Source organism: Rhyacophila brunnea, unplaced genomic scaffold, assembly GCF_057557595.1.
Source record: "Rhyacophila brunnea isolate RB1 unplaced genomic scaffold, BYU_Rbru_1.0 scaffold_37, whole genome shotgun sequence".
In the NCBI taxonomy this organism is placed as follows: domain Eukaryota; kingdom Metazoa; phylum Arthropoda; class Insecta; order Trichoptera; family Rhyacophilidae; genus Rhyacophila; species Rhyacophila brunnea.
In genome coordinates, this window is record NW_028233037.1 from 968,863 (window position 1) to 974,643 (window position 5,781).

General features: G+C 23.7%; 1 pseudogene; it reads right to left on the bottom strand.

The window, feature by feature from the left end:
- Positions 1-5,004: 5,004 nt before the first annotated feature.
- LOC147067602 (uncharacterized) lies at positions 5,005-5,463 on the bottom strand (annotated as a pseudogene).
- Between the last annotated feature and the right edge of the window lie 318 nt (positions 5,464-5,781).

Sequence of the window (5,781 nt, forward strand, 5' to 3'; positions counted from 1 at the left end):
TTTAAATCTATTATTTCTTTTTTAGAAAAACTTTATTGAATTCATATTTTTTCTTTTCGTAAAAAGACTGCGATGTAAAATCTATTTTATTTTCTCTAAAAAAACTTTATTAGATGTTTATCCGTGAAATTTAGAATGGTTTACTATTTATAAAATATTGAGATTGTTTTTTATGTAATCATGCAAAAATATTGCGATGTAAAATCGTAAACAGTTTCCCGATAAACTCTATTTATTTTTTTTATTATAATATAAAAAGCAGATTTTCTATGGTATATAAATTGTAAATTTCATAAAAAAAGCATTTTAATAGCAATTTTTTCTATAAAAATTGTGTTTAAAGGATTATAATTCCCATTTATTATTTTTAGTTTTGATGGATTTAAAGAAACCAAAACAAAACACTCAAAATAGTATTTTTCTAAATTCAATTTCGTTAATCTATTCTTTTGTTTTGCGAAATTGTTCAATAAATTTATTGAGGAGTATCATGCGTTAAATCCTATGATTATTCCAAAAAATAAAAATCAGTGCAAAGAGTAAAAATTATATGCATTGATGATACCAATGAATTTTTTATCTAGTTATTCATATTCATGTGTCTGACAGAAAAAAAAAGAGTCATTTTTTTTGTTATTCCTTGGAATTAAACGTGCATTTATACCTGCCCAACATCTTTAATCAAATCAGAATGAAATACAGTCTGTTTAGCTATAAACCCTACTGAATTATTCACATTTTTGTGTCAATAAAAATAGCTATTTTAGCAATCAGTATAATAATTTCTTTATTATGCCATGAAAGATCTCTTCTTTAAGCGTTTATTTTTTTATTTTCAATCACAATTAAATTATTTTTCCGTTAACATTCGTATCCAACATCCAAAATACCCGAAATTATTGTTTTTATGGTACTTATGCTCACTAAACCTAGACACATCTATCTCAACCACACTTCTTTCGCCACCCATCTGCTCCAATGTTTCATAATACTTCGGAATTAATATATTATGAAATTATATATACATTCCTCATATTTTTGTCTCATCGATTTGAAGTTCACAAACATAATATTTTTCTGTATTTCTTGAATCACATTTTATAATTATGAGAATATTTATTTTGATGTTCTATCTTAATAAATAGTAGCTTCTTCCCAATTATAATAAGTATTTTTGCAGGCACTCTAAATAAAAACTGTTCTTTTCTTGTCAATCACCAGCATTTTAAATTCATAACTCCAGTAACTTCAATTCTTTCCTCTTTTATATTTCATCGAAATAAAGGTTTAAAAACAAAAAAGTCTAAATCATGAAATTTCAGTTAACTCTGATCGTCTAAATATTTTAATGTCACGTAAGATAGACAAAACCATTCAAAAAGAATATATGAATTAAAAAAAACAAAAGGATATTCACAAGAAAAGCAAAATGCACAGAATCATTTTAAAAACTTAATTAACAAAATATATTGATTAAATTCAGTATTTATAGCACATAGACTCTACAGAAAATCATTTTAAGAAATATTTGATTTTAAACAAAAACATATGAAATATTTTGAGTTTCGTCAAGATAAACCTAAGTATTATAAGAGATGAAATTACCCAAAGAAAGAATGAAGTACGATATTCTTGAAAACAAACATGCCCTATATCTAATCATATATGCACGTATAGAAATATTTTTACACAAGCGTTGCCACAACAAAAATGCAATAAACGATATATTTCATATATTATCATAAAAAAAAATCTATGATACAATAAAAATAAATCTAATGTTACAATGAATTCTTTCAAGGAAAACAAAAAAAAAGAAACTGATTTTTATCAGTGTGTATACAATATTATAATCACCAAGAAATATGCTCGTTTCAAAATACACCAAAATATTGCGAATAAATGTATGAAAATTGTGTATTTAATTTCTATTAGTTAGTAAATTCAAGTATTACCTATACCATTTTCCAAAAAAAAAAATATGAATAGGCAAAAATATTTAATTATCCGGATGTTAAAATCAGTATTATTTTTAGTAATATGTATATCTTTTCATCAGATATTAAACGTATAGTCTTTGATTAAAATTTTTTTGAGATAATTATCTTTTAAAAATGAATATGAAGGAAAAAAATAAATATAATTATATTATTAGAGAATCCAATATTTTAAAATTGTGTAATTTACTTCTTAAAACGACTAAAAAATATAGTTTCAGCTTAATATCTTGCATTTATGAATTAACAAGTTAAACATAATACCTATTTATTGAAATACAATTAATACGGGTTATTATGTATTTAAAAATATAATTTCAATCTCTAATTTATATTTTTGATTGAAAATCAATTTAGACTACTTTCTAGACATAAAAAATGACCTTAATTTATATTTATTCGAAAAAAACAATTTTTTTATAAATTCATGATTTTTAGCGCAAAATAGTCTCTTTGATGCATAAAAAAAATCTTTGAATAAGGCGCACTGCAGTTGTAAATCGATTTTCGGCATACTATAATAGATTATATTTAAGCTGAAAAATATGTGCTAGATATAAAAATAAGACAAAATCTAAAACTAAATACAATTTTTTAATGATTTATTAGACCGTGACCTAGTATAAGGTTTTTTTGAGGGAGGAATCATTGAACATATCCGTAATATTTTTTAATCCAGGGTATAATATTGAAGGAATAACTTTAAAGCACAAAAAAATCATACAGTATATCTTTTTAAAGATTTGATTTTACAAAAATATATATAAATCTGCTGATATTTTCTTGTTTAATAAATCAAGCAGATTTATAGTGCTAAAAAATATAAATATGAATTTTTTAAAAAAAACGATATATTCAAAGAAAACAGTATAATGATATGTATGTTTTTTCCTAATTTCGTATATCCAGGCATATCTTTCAAGCAGAGAAAAATGTTTTTGTATGATCAATTATCTACAATCAAATAATAGAAAAAAAAGAAATGATAATATATGTTTCTATATTTTTTTTTCTTTTCTAAAAGGTAATCCCTAACATGTCAAATCCAATATTGTATTCGAGAAATAGCATAATTATGCCGATATAATCAATTTAAGTACAAAAAAAGTTATAAAATATGCAATTTTTTTTTCAATAGATTATATTAAATCAAAATAATCTAATAAGGGCATTATTTTAGATTGTGTTGGATAAATAGACGAATCCATTTATTTTATAATTTACTTAAATCTGATTTTTAATTATCAAAGAAGCGTTTTTTTTTTATTAGATTTTGATGACATTATATAAAGGTCTCAGTGATAAATTAAACCTGAATTGAAAGTAAGAAGTCTTTTTACTAGCCCAACGACTATATAATAGAAATAAATAGTTACAGGAAATGAACCGAATTATACAAAATAATAAAAATAAAGGATTATTGCCATAGTTGCGCGCAAATTTATGATATCTAATCTACGTGATCATTTAAATCGGTGTCCGTCTTTGAAAATGAATATAATTTAAGTATATTTACCATGACTTTATCGCAATTATTTATATATAATACAGAATATCATACAAATTAGTTTATAATGTAATAAAACATTAATATATTATGCGCGCATGTTTTTTCACTGATGCTATAATATATGGTGCCATGTTTTTTATTTTGTCGGTATTTATGTAATAATAAGTAAAATCGAATATGTATTTAATTTTCTTTTATTCATGGTTTATCGAATTATTTTTGTTTTTAAATTTTTTTCGTGAGTTTTATGAATAATAAATTTTAATTTCAAATGCGGTATAAACATATTGGCCATTCATATAAGAAATATTAAGTATCTATAAATATAAAGTTAATTATTTTGTTTTTAACATTCAATGCAATTACAATTCTATATTCTGTATAATTAAAGTTTTTTTATGTTAAAATTTATAGAAGATTGCTTTTTTTACATTTTTATAGATTTATGAAATATAAAATATGAGATAAATTTACCATATCTTATTCATACTTTTATCTTTAATAAGTATGTTTATTGCAACAGGTGCCATTGCCTAATTGCTACATCACCACGTGAGCTCTCTCACTACATCTTATTGTCCGTCATCAGAGTGAGCAAGGCTCTTTCTCAAAGATGACAATCAGTATACAGATGAAATTGGATCTATAATTTATGCTCGCCTGCTTAAAGAATATAATACAGTCTCAATCTTCTCTTGTCTATATCCATGCAAAACATTGTAGGTTGTTTTTTTCATACTGAGACCTGTTCGATGGCGTAAGCAACAGCATCTTATTTATTAGATTCTAAAATCATAAACATTAATATAATAAAATATTGAAATCAAAAACTTACCAGTAATTTTTGGATTATTTTAAATTTTATACGGATTTATGAAATATAAATGAATATTTTTTTTTAGAATATTAAAAATTGAATATGTTTATTTTTTATTAGAATCTAAAAAAAAATTAATATTAACTTTTTTATTAAATCGAAAACTGAATGATATTTTTTTTAAGATATTGGAAACAGATCATGTTTATTTTATTAAATCTAAAACTAAGGATGTTTATTTTGCTAAATTTAGTTGGCGAATTGTGAATATTGCAAAACTTAAAATTGTGCTTTTGTCTATTTGAAATAATAATGAGTAAATTATAAAAGATATACAGTGAATTATATTCGATTTTAAAAGAAAATGAACATTAAATGGTTATTTTACCGTTAAATTTTTTTAAGGAATTCTGATTTATATTTTTAAATTAATAAGTACGAACATTGAAATAAAATTATAAATACAATAACTAATTCATATAAAAATTAAAACTTGATTAATTTGGCATAATTTTATAAATACAGCCAGATAATGTTAGAAAAATAAGAGTTTTATTTGAGTCTTATAATATTTTTTTAGGCTGAAAAGATTTTATGGTAAAATTTATATTTTAAAGAATGACTATATTTTAAAGAACAACCAATCATAAAAAGAATTCAGACAAGAATATTTAATTATTTCATGCAGCCTCAACGAATTCCTCGAATTTGGTATCACATCTGCAACAATATTCGAATTTTGCATTAGTACTCAAAAAGGTTCCAATACCACAATTAGAACAGCTCTTAGGTTTAATTCTTACTGTTCCATCATTCAATAAATCGAAATGTTTAAGAGCAACAAGTTTCTTTCGTATTTTTTTAGTCTTGACTTTTTTTGGAGTAGTGTAAGTTTTCTTCTTCTTCTTTTTACCTCCACGAAGTCTGAGAACTAAATGAAGAGTACTCTCTTTTTGAATATTATAATCGTTCAAGGTACGTCCATCTTCAAGCTGCTTTCCTGCAAAAATCAGTCGCTGCTGGTCTGGCGGAATTCCTTCTTTATCTTGTATCTTTGCTTTTACTGTCTCGATAGTGTCATCTTGTTCTACTTCTAAAGTGATGGTCTTACCCGTTAATGTCTTGACAAAGATTTGCATTTTTATGGGTACGAAAATCTCAAAAATAAATTATGGAAATGAATGATTTTTGGGGCATGATTTATTTTACATAAATTTGAAATTTCTCTTTTAAATAGGGATGTCTCATGAAATGGATCGTATTACTAAAATTTTTTTTATAAGTTTAAAATGTTGATAATTAAAATTCATCTTATAGGAGAAAGTATATATTCAATTAGAATTGTCTAGGATATTGTGGATGATAATTTTTGTATAATTAATGACCCGTCAGTCGGATATTATGAAATGTGAATTACAACTAAAGCATAAACACAAACAATAGGATTGAGAAAAACA